Source organism: Corapipo altera, unplaced genomic scaffold (genome assembly GCF_003945725.1).
Source record: "Corapipo altera isolate COAL_440 unplaced genomic scaffold, ASM394572v1 49, whole genome shotgun sequence".
NCBI classification, from domain to species: Eukaryota; Metazoa; Chordata; class Aves; order Passeriformes; family Pipridae; genus Corapipo; species Corapipo altera.
Window position 1 is genome coordinate 15,544,361 of NW_020884879.1, and position 19,321 is coordinate 15,563,681.

General features: G+C 37.4%; 1 protein-coding gene across 4 annotated transcripts in view; it reads left to right on the forward strand.

Annotated features, from left to right (window-relative positions):
• SULF1 (sulfatase 1) overlaps positions 1-19,321 on the forward strand; it is a 120,066-nt gene that overhangs the window by 10,696 nt on the left and 90,049 nt on the right. For 2 of the 4 annotated variants that reach the window (XM_027638448.1, XM_027638443.1), the window contains exons 1-2: positions 8,516-8,558; positions 10,779-10,876. The exons of the other annotated variants lie outside the window; for them this stretch is intronic. The gene's annotated coding sequence lies outside the window, so the exon portion shown is untranslated. Of the gene's footprint in view, positions 1-8,515; positions 8,559-10,778; positions 10,877-19,321 lie in introns of those variants that run through there. 4 annotated transcript variants of the gene reach the window in all.

Consider the following 19,321-nt stretch of genomic DNA (forward strand, 5'->3'; position numbering starts at 1 on the left):
AAAGATACTTTAAGATCTTATGTTCAATGCTGTCAGGAAACTGCTTTAAATGAAAGTGTGGAGTGATGTGGAATAGTTTTAATGAAGGCTAGAAGGATGTGAATTTAATCTTTTTCATAGGAAATTTTTTTGTTCTGTTCCATCCTGTGCCCTGCTTAAACACTTTAATCTTTCTTGACCTTTTCCTTGGTGAAGGATGAGTGGGAAGTATCTTGGCTGCAGCCTTTCCAGTTTAACCAGAAAGACCTTCCACAACTCATGTGTCCGTGGTATGGACATTCATCTTTCCTGAATCAAAATTGTTGGATTTTCAGAGAGAAATTAATAGCTTGTGGCAATGATAATGGAGTGTCAAGCCTTCCTCTCTCATGTCTCCAGCTCTATTTTGCTAGTCCTCTTGCTAGAGATTAACAAATTTCAGGAAAAAAAATCTCAGTTTTGTTAATGGATTCCTTCCAAGCGTCATCTTCATTGGCATTAAGAACAAATGTAAAGAATTGCTGTATTTGAAATTTGTTGATATTGAGTGCGTTCCTTCTGCAAAACCCTAGAAATATTGCCATGTTTTCCATCTTTATCTGGCTGTCTTTTGTACCTACTGTAACATACATAGAGGGAGACAGAATGCTCTTGGCTAGTGAGGGGTCTATTCTTGGTCCTTGGTGTGCTCGCTGCAAAATACTTTGGCAATTTCCCTGTAAAAAAGTTTCAGAGACAGCAGGAACTACATCCTCAGGACACTGCTGCTTTCAATGGAAAGGCTGTCATGTTCTTCAGTTACCACACTCTTGAGAGAGGTAGGTCTGAGCACGTCTCTTGCTCTCAGTCCCAGTAGTAACCACTGTAGAATTTTGCGGTTTGGTATGTCTCCATTTGTTATGGCACATCAAGTTGTGCCCATGGAACTTTGTTATAAGACACACAACAATCTGTAGTGGCAGTGTGAGAACTGACTGTAGTGCAGGGAAAGTCCAGCTCATCTCCAGGAGGATCAACCTCAGGTTCTATCTGCAGGGCAAATGCTCCATCTCTAAAATATCTTGATCATCCTCCACTGAACTTTTTCCAGTTGACCATTGCTGGTTTTATACTGCAGGTCCCAAAATTGAGCACAGTACTGTAGGTGCCATCTAATGAGCTCTGAGCAAAGGGACTTAGCATCTGTTCTTGCGGAATTCCGTTAGGTTCCTGATGGCTCATTGCTCCACCCCGTCTAGGCCCTTCTGCCTAGCAGTTCCATCTTGAGGAGATTCACTGCTACCTCAGATGTGTGCCATTCTCAAACTTGATGACAGTTGCTTATCTTGCTTAAAACACTTGATCTCATGTTGTTGTTTTCAGTATTTTACTTTAAATTAAATTTTATTCTTGATTTTCATCTCGAGTTCTCAGTGTCTTTGAATAAACTGGATACTAATAAAAAGCAGTATATTAAAGCAATCCAGCTTGTAGTTTGTTCATGATGTATGCAGTTGTTCTCAGCTCACCTTTAAATAGCTCTTCCAGTCACAGGGAACTGCAGATATTTCTCCAAAATACATTTTCATATGATAGTCCTCTTCCTCTTTTTGGCCAGCTCTGTCACATTGGACATCCTTAAGAAGATCTCCTTCAAACAGTGCCTTTCAAATTCAGTGGTTTGCTGTGCAGTCCAACTAAACAGTGTTGAAGATAGTATTTAAAATATATAAGCTAAAACTATGCAAAATTTTTTTTTTTAAGTTTAGGCTTTCTTTTCAGTTACAGATTTTTATTATCTTTTGCTGAAGTTTGGGAGAACTTTAAATAGACTTTGTGAGTCCTGAAATAGATGAATTTCAAACAACTGCACCCTGCAGTCTGGAGCCCTTATCTTCAGTGATATTAGTGATATTATTTACTCTGAGTACCTTGCTGCTCTGTAGCAGAGATAAGGATATATAAAATGGAAAAGCTAGAAGAACTCATTTATTAATATAATAGTGTATGCATCTTCAAAATCATACATCGTGGCCTTGAGTTTTACTGGTGAATTGATACTGTGCTATCCTGTATGCCATGATATTAAGGGAAGAATACTAATACCAATTTTCTGGCTTTAAACTTCAGGAAAAGTTAGCAATGAACAATAAAAAAGCTGAATGAAAGAAAGGAGACTTGAGCTTTTAAGATCAAAAATAGCTTTTACAGCTAATAACTTTCACAGTTCTCCCTTCTTCATATTGCTGGAGCAACTCAAAAGATACCCAGCTGTTAGAAAAGCCTCCTCCTTGGAAGAGGAGACTTAATGTTGCTGAAGCTTGAATATAATCTAATTTAGATTTTGTGAGTAGGACATGGAAGAAAATGGTCTTAGTAAGAACTATTTCCACCATCATGTTTTAATAATGGAAGTGAATGTTTTTTCTCTCTGTGTTTGGGGGGAGGGGGGAGGCAGAACAACAGAAATATCTGTATCCTAACTACCTGTGTCCCTAGCATTAGAATATTTAGTGTACCTTTCACTCTTTTGGACATATTTAACTTCAGGAATTTTCCATTTTTATGTTCACTGTAAGAACAACAAAATATACAAATTACACGGATATGAGAGAGGCAGTGCAAACTATAGCTCCCAGCCAGTCCACAAGTTCTTTTGCATCCATCTTTAGTTCACCTCTGCCAATATAACAATATAAGATTTCAACAAAAGAGCATGTTTTTCCTGAGAAACAAAATTTCCTAGCACTCTGTATTATGTAATGTTCTGGGAACGCAAAATTTCTGGTTAGACTGATAAGTCACCTCTTTGACTTATAAAAATATATTCACATGGATTACTAAAGCAGTTTTGCTTGAGGATAATGGTGTAATAGATACAAATTAATCCCATAATTCCTTAAACCTCAGTAAATATATTGCAAATGTTTAGTGTCTATTGTGGCAACATAAAGCAGAACTCTTAATTAGCCTAAACAAAACAAATCATAGGAGAGTTTTAAAATCTGTTTCGAATTTCAGAAAAAAACCTCATAGATTTGGCTTCTTTTTTTTTTTTCACATCTTGAATCAGACGCGAACAAATGTGTTTGTATGTGTGTGTTTTCCCCAGAGCACTGAGAAGAATGTCGTGTGAGAATTATCTTTTCCATTCACAGTCATGCTGCTATTTGGTCACATTTCAATCCAATGAAAGAAAAAAAGAAGGTAGGGGGAATTGAAAGCACAGCGCAACTGCTTAAATTATTTCAAACTTCAATGGTGCTGCAACCCTTAACAGAAGGCAGAGCTCAGTTGTGTCTATGGAATGGTTCCACATTTCTCAAAAAAAAAAAAAAATGCTAATAAAAATTTTAAGGACATTAACAAGCTAACACAAAACATATATTACGTATAATTATTTTTCTTTCTGTCTTTTTGTGGTGAACTTGTGCTTTCTCCGAATCAGAGAGGCAAGTTTCCAGCAAGTAGGCTTCCTTCCCTCCTTCTTCGCCTTCGTGTTTCACTTTTCTAAATTGTTCCTTAAATATTTAAATTAAGGCCATCTTGCTTTTTGACTCACTGATTTTAGTGACCTTGTTCTTTGTGTTCAGGAGGCGATAAGGAGTGGTCATGTTTCAAGTCACACTTACTTTGTTATTTCAAGTGCTGAAATATAGGAAAAGTCTGGTCTGTTTTATTAAATCCTGAGTTATTTTTCTGTCTGAAACAACCTTGTCAGTAGTTTGTGTATCTTACTAAACAAAAGGCTGAAAAATCTACCAGAACAGTAAGGCACAGGAAGATGCTGATATTTTATCAACTAAGAAAGCACACAAAATACATGAAGGGGGAGGTGGAGCAGAACATTTTTTAGATGTGACTTGATGAGGGTGCACTTGATCCCACTGTCCGTGTCACAAACAAAGATGTTAAATGTGCTGATCCAGTACCAACCCCTGAGAAACACCACTTTACTCTCCATTTGGACATAGAACCATTGACCCCAACCCTTTGAGTGTAACTATCCAGCCAATTACTTATCCAGCAAGTTGTCCACCAATCAAATCCATGTTTCTCCAGTTTAGAGGCAAGGATGTCATGCGAGACATTATCAAATGCTTTGCACAAATCCAGGTAGATGATGTCAGTTGCTCTTCCCTCATCCACCAACACCATAAGCCTTCTGATTAAACTGAATTAGGAAAAATTGCAAGTTATATGTAAAGTGGCTTGCTGTATCAGAGCTGAATGGAATATTTTCTGTTATTTTAGGTTGCTTAATGTATTTCTATTACCTACTACGTTGGCTTTATTGTATTTTTACTTCAATTGTCTTAATGTTCAAATTTTTACTTTGTTTTTCTATGTTTATGTTAGAAAGCACAATTTGTCCTTTATTCTTTTGAAGTTAAGAGCTCTGTCTAGTTTTGGCACCAGCTAGCTAGCTAAGCACTGGGAAACAGACTTGAATCCTCTAGCCAGTGTTTTTTCACAATGTAGCGAAATAGATTCTAGTGTCAGGCTAACACATTTTTCCAAATGAACAATCAACTACTACAGTAATTTTTAGTTATATCCACCAAAATCATGATGAAAAATTAAGTTAGCAGAGTCTGTTGTCTCAGGAAAAAAATATGTATATAGCTCAATTTTATCTAATTTAAGGGGTTTACTCATGACTGTTAAAAGCAGTATTTACTCTTCAAAAATGTGACAACAAGAAGTTTTCTTCTGCACCTTCTCACCCAGAAATGGAGGTCAGGGGTCATTTTAGGACTGATGCTAAATTGCCCCTTGCATATCCAGTATATTGATAGCAAGTAATCTTTAGCAGTAAGTGATCGAAGCCCTTTATAAATTAGTCTACTGAGATAATCCTATTGAGTTATGAATATCTAGAAGCATATGAGATCAGTTATAACTGTCACTGTTTTGCATATAGAAATAGATGTTGTAATGTTCTGCATAGGCCGATCAATTGTTTTTTTAAACAACAGATGTTTCCATTGCTTTGGCAATACTGCTGCATGAGTAATGAAGTCCGTAACGTTCATAAGTTGCTGGCATTTGGTGCCTTTTTACTACTCTGTCTTCTGAATCTATTATGAGCAAGGCTACATGGCATCATCACTGCAGTACCGGTAGTGGGAGAGCTCTGTGTACGCTGGAGGTCCCCTATGTGTCAATAATGGAGCTCGAGTTCTGAGAAATACTAGGACCTATCATTATCCAGAAATACTTTTTGCAGTGCCCACTGAAAGCAATGGGAAAGATGAAGCCAGAGGAGAGTTGAATGCTTGCATAAATTGTAGTTGCGCAGACTGCTCTGCAATCATTCTTATAGATGGTCCAGGAAAAAAGTATTGGATAACTAGAATTGGATTCTCCTGTTCATTTATTGGAAACTGTGAAGTCAGCCACCAAAATGGTTTCTGGGTCATTCTGTTTTCAGTGAATTACAGCTGCAATCATCTTGCACTTCTAACTTGTGTATAGAATATTTAAACCTTGGAAATGAAAAAAGTACTTTAGGCACAGAGAAATCACTAAGTTCACCACTGGAATAAAGTTGTTTTCTGACTGAAATTGGAAGCTGGTGCGTAAGGACAGTCTTTATACATCATTTGTCTGAGGAAGTAATGAACATGTCTCTGGCTGAGTTTGTAGAAAAATGTGGGTCTAGCATTTTCCTGTTTTCTGAAAGACCTCCCTTCTGGCATGAAACTGAGTACATAAATTTAGGTCTGTCTGAGATGAAGTGAATCACACATAACACTCCCTGCAGTCCCTCGGTCTTCCTTTGGAGGCTTTGTGACAGTGTTTCTTTTGTGAGATAAGATCATTGCATCCCCAGGACATGGTAACAGCCGCGTATTACCACTTCTGGAATGATTTGGAAAATGTTTTATCACCAAGATATCACAAGTATGGAAAAATCCTGCGCATAGTAAACCTTCCTATTGGTTGTCTGTTAAACAGGGAAGATTTCTCTCAGTGTCACACACAGACCTACACTCTCTCAAATTCCCAAACAATATGCCATCCAGCAGTATCTGAACTCCTGCTGTTCAAAGGCAGAAACAATAAATACTAATCTTGCATTACAGTATGCTGTAAGCCTTTCTCATCCTGGGATGCTAATAAGTCTCCATCTGTACAGGTTGGAAATATGTTGTGGCAAGGTTCCTGACTAAGGCTGTATTTAGAATTTTGGTAGTAAATGGTGTACAAAAACCTGAAGAAGTAAAATGAAAGAAAAAAAATTAAAATTCTCCTGCAATATGTTTAAAGACAGCAGCATTTAAAGAAAGGAATGGGTCCTTTTCCCATAGAATAAAATTATGACATAACATCCTCTCTAAAGTTAAGTCGTAATGAACTCTTTTGTGCACCTACTGGAAAGTATTATATATCCGTATGCTCATGAATGTGGAAAACAGGGATCTGGAAACTTTGACAATGGTAGCTACCATCTCCATGTGTATTTTTCTGCTTTGTATGGACTTGTTCAATGCCTACTAAGGTAAATGGAAAGACTCCTGTTGATTCTGGTGCTGTTAGACTCATTCCTCTGTATATCATTCAAGGGCTTATTTCATCATCACTTTGCTTCATCACCTGATATTCTTACTCTTTTTTGTGTAGATAAGGAGTCAGTGTTTCACTCCAACTGGTGTGATTAGGTGATTCTTGATTTTGTCTTATCCATGTACTTGAAATTGGCATCTTCAGTGCAGTAGAGAGTAAGAAAGAAAAATAAAAAAGTCATGTATTTCTCACAGAGAAAGAGGGAGATATTTTTAAAAGCTTGCTGACTGTGAGCAGGAATGATGTGAGGGTTTTTTAAGCATCTTCCCTCTGTTTAATTTGCTGTTTTAATCATTGTTTTCTTCATTAGCTTAGTTTCAGTTTGATAATTTTTTTTCTTTATTTTCTTTGCTGTTACTTACTTGGCCATTAGAAAACCCTTTCCTTTCAAAAGTTCTTTGCCCAAATTGTTTCCCATAACAACAACAATAATGGGGAAAAAGTACTCCTTTAAATAGCAATTCAGTTCATCCTTTGGTACTTACATGCAGTCACTCCTTCAGTGGGATTTGCACTCACATAACTGAAGCTAAAAATCTGGCCTTGTGCATCACAGCCTTCCCCCATGTAACTACATGTAACTACAACAAGGAACTGCAATAAAACAGAGTAAGACTTCATTTATGTTTCAAAACTGAGGGAATAGTATGGTTAATTATCTCTTAGTGTTTGCATACCTATCCTTCCTTCACATCCTCTTGTACTGTGGCTGATGGCTAATCTTTCGTTACATCATGTGCTTGAGACTTGGTCTAGCTAATAGACAAAGTGGAAAAAATGTGTCAGTTATGACTTCTTGGCCTTTCATTATATCACAGATTTTGCTGTGGGAAAAAAATTGTTCTAACACTACTGTTCGTTCAACCAACTCCTGTGGGAAGGGGCCTGGTGCACTCACCCATCCCTGGTGCTGGTCACCCAAGAGTTATTGCACTCAGAAGATCAGCAGAGCGTTGCCGGCTCCTATGATGTGGTCAAAGGAGAGCTTATGTGGCCACTGGGACAGATAAGTTGTGTTGAGGGTGATCGACTATGAGAGTGCTTTTATTTAATTCCTAACCTCTTGGCCCAGGCAATATACATGCCCAAGAGTGCTGAGGGTGTCCAGAGAGAAAGACAAGTCTTCACTAATTACCCATAACTTTATATGATATTAATGGTATATGATATTAAAAAGATTCAATAGTAGCTAGTGACAATGTCAAAGAAACCCGTCAGTCTGATTATGCTAGCTGTTACTGCCCTGATTAAAAAAAAAAATGGAAACCAAACAACAACAAAAAAAATTATTAAAAGCTGGACAGATAATCTTTAAATAAAGAGAGGCAAACCCACATATTAGGTAATACAATAATAATATTAATTTTCACTTCTCCAATTATTTCATACCTATGTAGTTTTTTAATATTAAGAGTGTTCAGTCTAGATTCTGAGCTTAAATTTTCAAGGGGAAATCATAGAAGACCTGTTGGTTTTCACAGCCACTACCAACTTGAAAACCTAATAGCACATTTGTTTGTATTTTGATTTATTAGGAAGCAGGCTTAAATGAATTTACTGGCTGGAATCTAAATAAGTCATGCTGGATTTCTGCTTTGCACCTGAAGAAGCAGCTTTAGAGAGCTACTGCCCTCTGTGGATACTGTTATCCTATCAGTATAACCTTTTCAAGAAAATACTAAGTAGGAAAGAGAATTGTTGATAAATGGAGAAAATTGCAATACTAATGTACTTTGCTGTAACCATTCCCTGCTGAAACTTGAGGCAATAGTCCCAGTGAGGCTTATGGGATAGCTCAAAAAAACATTCCTCTATGCAATGTTTTTCTTTTTGTGCTGGGATTTGTTCCTAGAAATAATATATAGATAAAGTGATTTGTTTGGTTTTTTTTTTCTTTCAAAATATCATTAAATTTATTGCTTAGAAATTGTTATAATTTTCTATTGGTTTATTTATTACAGAAGAAAAGAGACTGAACTGAGGAAGAGTGGAAAAATAATGATAATATTTCTTTCTTGAATAAGAAAAAGGTAAGATTTAGAGGACCATAACACTGCAAGTACTTATTTATTGCATAATAATAACAATGAGGTAATTTTTTAAGATACCAAATGCTGGCAGCTTTTGATTTAAACTTATTCAGACCTTCACAGTCTTGGCTGCCTAAAATCTGATGATTTAAAATTCACAATCCTTTCCAATTAACTGAGACAATGAGTCCACTGTTTATGCCACTGTATTAACCTGTTTTGCATTAGAGAAGAAAAGGTTACATTTCACTTTGGAGTAGCATGTTGGGGTTGTGTGTATTTCAGGTTCCTTGATTTATACTGTCTCCAGTTTGGGTTTGCTGAAGGGAGAGTTGTTTTTTTTTTTGCTTCCACTCCATTCCCTGGAAGCTATAAGTGCCCCAATTTTTCCTGGGATTTCCTTTTTTTTTTCTTCCTGCTCCCAGGTACCCAGTTGTGAATGAAATAATGCTCCCCATATGTGTTCATTGTTCCCATTGTTGGTGTCTGTGCAAGTCAACGGAGTTTTCCTAATAAGGTTGGGTTTGACCTTTTGGAAGTTCTCAGATGAAGAATCCAACTGCACTCATTAGCCTCAAAAGAGATAGACTTCCCTGCCACTGCCCTTATAAAGAGCTGTAAGAAACAGTAAAGAATGATTGTTCCAAAACCAAAGCCAGGCCTCAGAGCTGTTCAAGAGTGTGCAAGCATTAGGCAGCCAGGATCTGGCTGTGCCTTCCCAGAAGGGTGGTGCACCAGATGGAGAGAGATCCTGAAGAAGGGGAGCAGACAGACTGACTGACAAAGAGACAACAACAGAGGAAACTAGAGAGAAGCCCTTTTGACTGACAGGCTGACTTAGGCAGGAGAACACTGTCTGATGGTTTTAGTGCCTCCATGTTCCAGCCAAGGGCATCATGCTGTACGTGCTGACTGCTGGGGTGGTGGCCCCTGGTTCTCCTTGTTTCTTGTGATGGCACTGGAAGTGGTGTGACAACACAGGGAGCCATGTGATAGAGCTGACCCATCTGAAAACTAATCTTGCTTGCTGGATTGCTGTTATGGTTTTGGCTGGCATGATTAGTACTTGGGTGGATTAGTTCTTTCTTCTGGCCCTCCTCAACCCCAGGAGTGTGTGCAGACACATGCTGGAGACACTTGCTGTCAGGACAGTGGGGGAAGGTGGTGTCTCTTCTGTCAGAAGATTGTGACTTGTCGAGGCTGAAACTATAGCTCATGTCAACAAAATATTGTGTTCATCAAAATAAATGAAGCAAAGCTCCTTTTTCTGTCAGTGAAACTTTCTCCTGACTAGAGTCACCTGTGAGATCTGGAATCTTAATAGTTGCTCAGGCTAGAAGAGGAGAAAGTAGATATGAACCAGTAGGTTCTTACCAAAGGAAGAAGATGATTGAGGAATTTAGATTAATATACTAGATACTGGTAGCTACCTTTCAGTTGCCTAAAGACAAAACTATTGTTTGTGGTAATTTATATATGATTTCAATATTACCTCATTTTAGTAAAGAACAAGTAAATGAATGAACAGTTATGAAAGCCAAGGCAAGTATCTCCAAATTTCTATTCAAATATTACAAATATTCCTGGATAATGTGTCAACAAGTTATAGAACTTAATAACAAACATCTGGATATTTGAACTGTCCATTCGAATCTGGGGCTGGAGATGTAAACGTTTTGTTAGTCAAACAGTAGGACTACACTGAACTTGAAGATCTACAGTGCTGTTAAATTTGATAGAGCTTTCTCACAGGGAGTGCAAAAGGAAAACACTTTCATTTGATTTTGATAGCTAAATAGAATATAGGTTATGCTTTCTGTACAGTTATTTTACAGTAGTAGAAATTACTCTTTTTTTTTTCTCATGTAGAAAAACATCCGCCATAAGTTATCTTGCCTGTACTAAGGCTCTGAAATAGCAGGTATACACTGATAGCTACTTTAATGATGAACAAAACACAAGGAAGTCAGGATTTTTAAAAAATGTAAAGTTTCAATTATTTTAAATATGGCAGTTTGCTAACTTGTAAGCAAGGTAATTATACATGGATAAACTTGATTCTGTGGAGTGATTCAGCAAAGTAAACAGGAATTTAGTTTATTTTATTTAGTTTAGTTTTACAAAGAAATTCTAAATCCGGTATGAACAGAGCTTGTGTTAAAACTAAAAAGTGTGATTCCTAGCAGTTTTAAGTATTAATGTGCTTTCCCCTTTTTGCAGGTTTTGCCTGTAATAAATTCACTATGCAAGACATACAGACTTCTACCCAATGCTATGAAAATTAACCAAGGCACATTAATTTCAGGAAATCTTCAAAGGTACAAAAATATAATGCTTATTCATTAATTAATTAAACCAAAGAAGCCATCAGCATGTGCTACATAGCCTAAGTCTTATGTCAGGTCAATAATTAAGCTGTAGTAAATCTTCTGGAGGTTCTGTCCTGCCAAACTTTAAAGGCTCAAGACTAACTCAAGGACCCTTAACATTTTAGTAAGCCAGTAAATGATTACGCAGATAGCTTTTCAATCCAAAGTTTGCTACTATTAACTTTCTATTTTTTAAGACATCCAGGAATGCTATGTTTTGTGGTTATTGAATAATATCCTGTGAACAAAATGTATGCCTTTCGTGAGTTTACAAAAAGGAATATTTTATAGACTTCAGTTATGTCAAGATAAAAGTGCACTTTTCCTGCAGGGAAAGATATACATTAAGTGAAAAGTAACGGTTTGGAATTTTCCCTTGTTTATGTGAACATGATGATTATGAAAACTTGAACCTAACCTCACTGTATGCAGCTGGTCACGGTAAAGAGAAAGCATTATGCAGGCTGTCATATTGGACTCTGCCAAAGCAATTCCAAAATATCTGCAGTAGTTATGGAGGTCTGGCTGACTTTTAGGTGGAATTAGGAGGTCATAGCAAGTTGTGTGGTGACCTCGTGATGTGGGAATTATGGCACTAGACTGAGTATCAAATGATTCGTCTCAGCTTAACAAATAAAAATACAAAGCCACATGACAGAACACAGAGCAGGAAGTTCAAAATGCTCTGAGATTCATTTTTTCCCTTAACTGTATTATTTTCTGTCACCTCATTTACATAAAGTATTTCTGGTTAAACAATTTGCAAATACATGTGATTTAGTAGCAGGTATATGTGTGGCAGAGGTAAATTTGATTTAAAATTAAGACATTACTAGCAGTGAAAGTCGGCTGGTATACATCAAGTTTATTTCACATGCAAGTTTTTGTATGGACTTTTGTTGGAACCACTTACTCTTTGACATGTTAGCTCATAGTTTATTTTAATTACAGAATATTTAAGTTTCCAGATCTTTAGATAATGTTTCATAATGATAGGAATTAATGTGAGATTATTCAATCTGCTTTATTTTCCCTCCAGATGTGTGGCTGTATATTGGTCCCCTGTAAAGCATGTATTATTTTCTTGCATACCGCATATCAGGATATCCAGGCTGTCCTATACCGATGATCTAGTTAATAACTTCATTTACATCTTAATGTTCTCTCCCAATTTTATCTAAATTTTTACTAGGTTTATCTGTATTTTTCTTAGGTTTCTCTTAAAGAGGTTAAATAGACTAGGGGCAAGAAAATGCATGCCTTAGATTTTCACAGAAGTGGAAGTTATGAAATAGTATCATTTCAATGGGTGAGCTTGCATTTGATGAAGAGAATGCATTGGATTATTATTTTCCATACCTTCCAGTTCTACTCAGTGAAATTAAAAGTGATCATTTCGACCATATTCCCAGTCTACCAAAGGCAGGAAACACAAATAGTCTTATAAAGGACTTAAATTGGAAGATTTCCAAGCAATTTTTGCAGATCCAAAGGTTAATTTTTATTTTTTTTTAAAGCTTGTACATTATTTATCTAACCTGAAACTTTAGTGGTTCACTCTTTATTGACTACCTCATCTGCTGTTCTAGAGAGATTTTGTAAGAAAAGTTTATAAACATACTTTTTCTCTACAGGTTTTGGGTCATAGTATCTCATACAATGAACCTATAACTGTGAAGTATGCATAAATGTAATTCATATTTGTTAGTATTAGGAATGCTTTCAGAATATTTATTATGAAATAAAGTGTTATCACTTGCACCATGGATAAAATAGTTGAAAAGTTCCAAGAAAAATGAAAAGGCGGCTTTTTGACCCGAAGCTTAAAAATCATGTCTCATATGTATATAATCTATTAATGACACACTCAGTGCAAAGACTTTCCTGGCACATTATCCACTGACGTTCCAAGAGCCAAATTCACTTAATTAAGTTGAATACAACTTAACCCTTGGGGTCAGATTTTTTAGAAACGTAGTTTCATTACTTCACACACACATATCCCAGTCCCAGTTCCAAATAGATATATATGGTTCCCAGTTTATTTTGGGGAAGTATAAGAGCTTGAAAAACCCATTTTAGTTCATCTGAAATGAGCATGATCTAGAAACAAGAACTGGAGAGGCTTGCATGTTACAGGACTTAAGAGAGTGAGTCCGCATGAGGTCAAGAGTACTGGACTGATACCACTGGAGTGGTATCTCCAAGCAAAAAACCTGGATGTATGGTAAGATGGGTCTCACAGAATAATTTGCAAAAATCCCAGCAGGCTGGGAGAGGCTACGGGAGGTCAAGAAACTTAGGAACAGAGATACAGAACTTGTAACATTTTCTTGCAGTTCACTGCATCACCACCCTTCATTTTAGTGTTTGCACACCGAGGGCACAGTCACTGGTCTGTCAGCAAAGGTATTGCTAAATGTCCTGCTAGGAGGTGTACAGCAAAACTACTGTCTTTTTGTAGGGTTTCTCTTTCTGTGCTGTGATGTTTTGCTGTTATTAGTTGTCTGCACAGGATGCAGCCAAGTTGTGTTGAATCTGCAGTCAGGCAGCCTTTCTCTGTCTAGTCAAGTGTCTTCATCTCCTTATCTAGAGGATTTTTCTTTGTTTTCTGCTATAAGGTCAGTAGGAAATTCCTACCAAAAATAGGTAAGTCCCTTAGGAAAATGCTCTGATACAGAAGTACATCTCTGTGTTGCATGCGCATACATGTTCAGACACAAACCCATGGAAAGATTATCTTCTAGCAAGCATTCTAAGAAGCTATTTGCTTCTGCATCCCTCCCAAGTGATCTCTGACATCAGTGACTTTAGTTCTCACTAGTGTATCCCACTTTTGCAAACAAACTAATTCATTCTCAATTTTTTTCCTCTCATGTTGTCAAGTTTCTCAATTTGGAAAAGAAGATTATGTAGAAGGGGATTATTAGCTGAAAGATAAGGGGGGTTCCACTTAAATGCATTATGGTAAGCGAATTTTAACTGCAATAGTTATAGCTGATAAAATCAGATATTCCAAGAAGACACAACTTTGCCCCTTCATTTCCTCTCTATTTTGTTACTTTTTTGCCCACATCACATTTCTGATCTTACCTGGTAAACAATTGCCATTTCCATTTGGTTTTCTTTTCTATCACACAGTCACACATAAACCCTTTCTGTTTTTCTATATACGCTGTTGATTAAGATCTAGAGGGAGGTTTTTCTTACAGTAGAAAGTCTGTGATCTTGGAGTTTTCCCTTTACAAGCTGTGAAAAGGAAGATTCTGGGACTTGCTTTTAGTATATCTGTAACCTACCACATGTCACTTAACTTGTTTGCCTTTGTGGCTGCTCATCCCTATTAAATTAGTTCACACCAGTAGAGCTCCAAAGAAAAAGGATGAGGTTTTTCTCCTTCGTTTCCTCCTGCTACTTAGTGGGAAAGGGTTCTCAGCTGCTGATTATGTTGCTTCATTGGTTTTCTTGCTGGTGTGTTTCTCTGCACCGCATGCCTTAATGAGGAACAGGCGGTCAGCAGTTTGGTGGGCATTATGCTGAGAGTGTGCTTGGGAAAAGAGAGACAGGCAAGAGCAAAATAGATCCAAATAGCTTAGTTTCTAACCTGCACCAAAATGAAGGCAGGAACTTTTGTATAAGTGTACTCTTAAGATTACAAGATCAAGCTGTCAAATTGCCCATCTCTGGGAGTATTTATGATTTTTTTCCTAAATTTAGGTGGGGTTTTTTTTCCTGTGAGAGCCAAGTCACTTCCTTCCTATCCATTATCAGTCATATTACTGTGCCTTACTGGAGGAATGGCATAGTGCAAGGGCATCAAAGTAAGACACACACAGTCTGATAAAAATACTTCTAATATTTCATGTAACAAGTGTCTTTAAGGTAGATTTTGTAAAAGAATTGTATGTGTCATGTTTTCCTATAACCCTTCCAAACACTTCCATTCAGATGAACATTTAAGAAGAATTGAGATTTTTTTTAGCCATACAGTTCTACTGCCAGTAACTTGATCCAGAAATATCTGAGATTTTGCAAAAATAAAAATATCTTTATTTGTATTATCATTAAGATCGTAATTACCATATAATCATAGAATCATAGAACGGTTTGGGTTGGAAGATCATCTAGTTCCAACTAAATTTAAAGATCATCTAGTTCTAACTACCCACCACGGGCAGGGACACCTTCCACTACACGAAGTTGCTCAGTGCCCCATGCAACCTGACCCTGAACACTTCCAGGGATGGGGCATCCACAGCTTCTCTGGGCTACCTGTTCCAGTGCCTCGCCGCCCTCATGGAGAAGAATTTCTTTCTAATGTCTAATCTAAATCCATCCTTTTTCAGTTTGAAGCCATTCCCCCTTGTCCTATCACTACATGTTTTGTAAAATGTCCCTCTCCAGCTTTTTGTAGGGCCCCTTTAGGGGCTTTCCTAAGGTCTTTTTGGAAACTTCTCCAGACTCAACAATCCCAACTCTTTCAGCCTGTATTCATAAAGAGGTGTTCCAGCCCTCTGAGTATCTTAATGGCCCTCCTCTGGATGTGCTCCAACAGTTCCACATCCTTGTCATGCTGAGGGCCCCAGAGCAGGATGCAGCATTCCAGGTAGAGTCTCATGAGAGCAGAGTAGGAGAGCAGAATCACTTCTCTCAACCTGCTGGCCACATTTCTTTTGATGCAGCCCTGTACACAGTTGGCTTTCAAGTGCACATTGCCAGGTCATGTTGAGCTTCTTGTCTACCAATATCCCCAGGTCCTTCTCCTTAGGGCTGCTCTCAACTCATTCTCTGCCCAGCCCATATTTATGCTTGAACCACATGCAGGACCTTGCACTTGGCCTTGTTGAGCTTCATGAGGTTCACACGGGAACTACATTGGATGATATACTCAGGGAATGGAAAAAAAGAATACTAGAAAGGAAACTCTTTTCTGACTTTATGTATTAAGACCAGAATGACAAAAGAAAACAGTTAAAACCATACAACCAGGCAGAACTGCCTAATGTGACATCAGTGGTGATACAAAGTAATATGAAAACTGTAAATGCTTTTTGAGTGAGATGTATGGATGAGACTGACATTTCTTCACGGAGGACTTTTTTGGACATCTTGAAAAAAAATTACATATCTGCAACTACTTAAATCTACTTGCAGTGAGAAAAGCACTTGGACATGTGTTTATATAAGTATATGTGCTATTGACATAGCAATGAAGCAACTTACTGACTTGGGGCCAAGAAACACTAATGGGAAAACTTTCCAGCATTTGTTGTTGCCTTGCACTTTTACAGATCTAAGACAACACTTTTTTCTCATTGTTGGCTCAAGTTGGAATAATTTTCCCTACCTCCTCCTCAATCTGTTCCCAGAAGGAAGAAAAAAATAGCTGCTTATCTGTGTCACATAAAGGTCTGGTAGGTTTGTGTCTTGACACACAACCAGATTGTTTACAAGTGAAGTGCAGGCTCTCACCTAAAAAAATGTTGAGAGAGAAGATATTACTTCTGGGAAGAATTTCACCGTGTTTCACACTTTATTCCTCAGGTGGAAGAAAAATTCATGGGTTTCCAGACAGTTTTCCAGTTCTTAATATATAGGAGTGTGTACAGAGAAGAGAAGAGGTGTACATGAGAGATTCCCTAAGTAAGTCATCATCCCCTTCTCAGCTCCTTTGGTGCTACGTTGCAGTGAGAAAACTGGGGTAATAGCTGATTAAGCTGATAGAGGAATTGAGTCTCACCTCCCTGCTCCAGGCAAGATTTCCTGCATGACAGTGCTACAGTGAATGCCATAGGGAAAATATTGCCTCACCATCTCACAGGACAGAGACATTTAAGATTATATAGTGCTTGGATAATGCAGTAAAGGGATGCTCATAAATGCCATAGAGAAATGCCAGGCTTCACGGCTTGGCAGCCGTGTCTCGCACAGTGAGCATGTTTATCTCTAGGAACTGATCCTGGAAGCTGCAAGTCATACCAGTTCCCACTGAAGGCATTCCCAGACCTCTCCGTGATCAGGTCCTGTAAGATGTAAATTAAGATGACTAAGGCAATAAAATATAACCAGTGATTAACGAAGGAGGTCTTTATAGCCATTAATTCTATATTTATAAATAGTCAGAGACATGACTGACTGGCGATGCTCAACCATGCAACTAATTGAAAACAAATAGAGATATGATGACACAGTAATTGTAACTGAAATGAAAACATTCTTCACCAGCATCTTTAGATTCTTCTACACACATTAACTTGTTTTTTTAGGTAGGAGGCCTTCCCCACCACACTTCATAGTTTCAGTGGCACCATATTAAACCATCATGTACACTGTGTGTTTCTGAATACTTAAAACTGTGCACAGCTATTGAAATAAACCAGAATACCATAAGACGAAAAAAGAAAACAGTTTTTATACGGAAACTTGAACTTTGAATTTCAGTTGTGATTTAGGTAAATTCGTAAATATTCCAACTAGTGGCCATGATGCTGTGGAAGTGGTGAACTGTGTTTGCACAGCCTCATGCTTGGGTTACACTTAGAATTCTATAAAGGTTATAATCTGTGATGTTCGGAACATAGTGAATGTACTTTACACCTCAAGGTACTCGGTTGGATCACTGTGAATTTTTAACCTTATGAAAGAAGGTAGGTATTCTAAGAATATTTTGGAGTGGAGGTGTTGATGTTTCCCCCCCCCCCCCCCATGATTTTCCTTCTATTCACTACCAAGTGTTGTTGACCATCTTCAGAGTGCATTGTCTGAAGCTCAGGTGCATGGTAGTTTTCTACTGGGTCTCTGCTGAGACTTTTCTCCCAGTCTGAATATTATACCACTCATATGGCACAGGCTGGGGTTAAAATAAAGAGAGGTGATACAGTAGTTAAGGTGAAGCATGATGCTGAAATACAACTGCAACAAAGATATAACTATTAACTCAAAGGAGATTAACTGGAATAGACAGCATAAGGATACTTACGGTTATTATCCACAAAAAATTTGTAATAAGAGAGAGCTGAGTGGATCTGTCTCATTCCAGGAATGAGATCTCATATCAAAGGTAGAACAGCTCTACTGTTCTTCTGATTTCTGAAAACTTTCATTAATGTGTAACTCTGTCATAAGACCACTATCATGAATTTCCCATGTCTTTTTTGGTTCATGATGGTTAGAGTGATTGTGTTAAAGTTATGCAGGTTCTGCAAGCAACTTTACAAACATAGCTTCTATCTAATAAATCACTTTTACTGAAGGTATGTAGGCTACATCAGACATATTCCTGTAGCAAAGATTTGCTGGCTACAAACTTTAGATGCCCTATATAGAGTTACTCATTAGATTATCACCATTATAACATCCGAACAAAACATATCTGTGGAGGAAATCTGTTTTTGATGTTGGATTAGTTCTGAAGTTTGCTATTCACTACACAAATATTGTTGAATTCATGTAGAACAACAGTTTATGTGCATTCTTGATCAGTATATTGAATAGCAACAAAATACTTACGTAGATCAGAATTTTAAAATGAAACCTGAAATGGGCACACCTTCTGTCTAGGTAATAACATAAGAGATTCTGGCTCTTACATTTCACTTTTTTTTTCTTTTTGTAGACATGTCCTTTCTGTAAGTAGAAATAAAGAAAAACATTTTCAAGTGGCACTATTACTTCACTATATGAAGAAAACAGGAGGGATCATTTCACCCATCACTGAAACGCAGCCATTTCAGTGACGTGTAATTTTATGAATGCTAGGAAACTAAACAAGGGTTTAGTGAGCAGTAGAATAATATATGCTGTTAAAACTGCAGGAAAAGGTAAGCAGGATAGAATGCAGCTACTTAATTAAAATATTTTGTATATGTCTCAGAGATGTTTGTTTTAAATAATGGATACTTTCTTTACCTGTGTGAACTCAAAAATTGTTTCAATACAGGGAGATGTTTGACCTGCTTCAAGCTATAAAAGAAGATTTGTGATTCTTCTAAATCCACAAGCCCTAGATTAATGTTAGTGTCAAACTGATTCTATGTTAAGCTCATTTAATGTACCTCTGGGCTATAAGATGTTACTTTGCCAGCAGCAAAGGTCACACATTTTCAGGTATTGACAGTGCAAGTAATGACAAGTTGTTTCTGTGTTTGAGTAGATCATGGTCTTTTTAGCTTCATTCAATGAATTTGGCAAAATGTAGCCTCTGCCCAAGAGGGCCCTGCACCTTCAAGCATACAACTAGGGGAATTATTAAACCTCCCACTCTGAAATCTATAGCTTCATTTAGTTCAGACCTCCCAAGGAATTTTTATGCCCTTAGCTAAATAGCAAACAATTTTGAAGCTGACTTTACTAGATACAAATAGAATCATTTATATGTTCAGTCCTTTTTAAGCA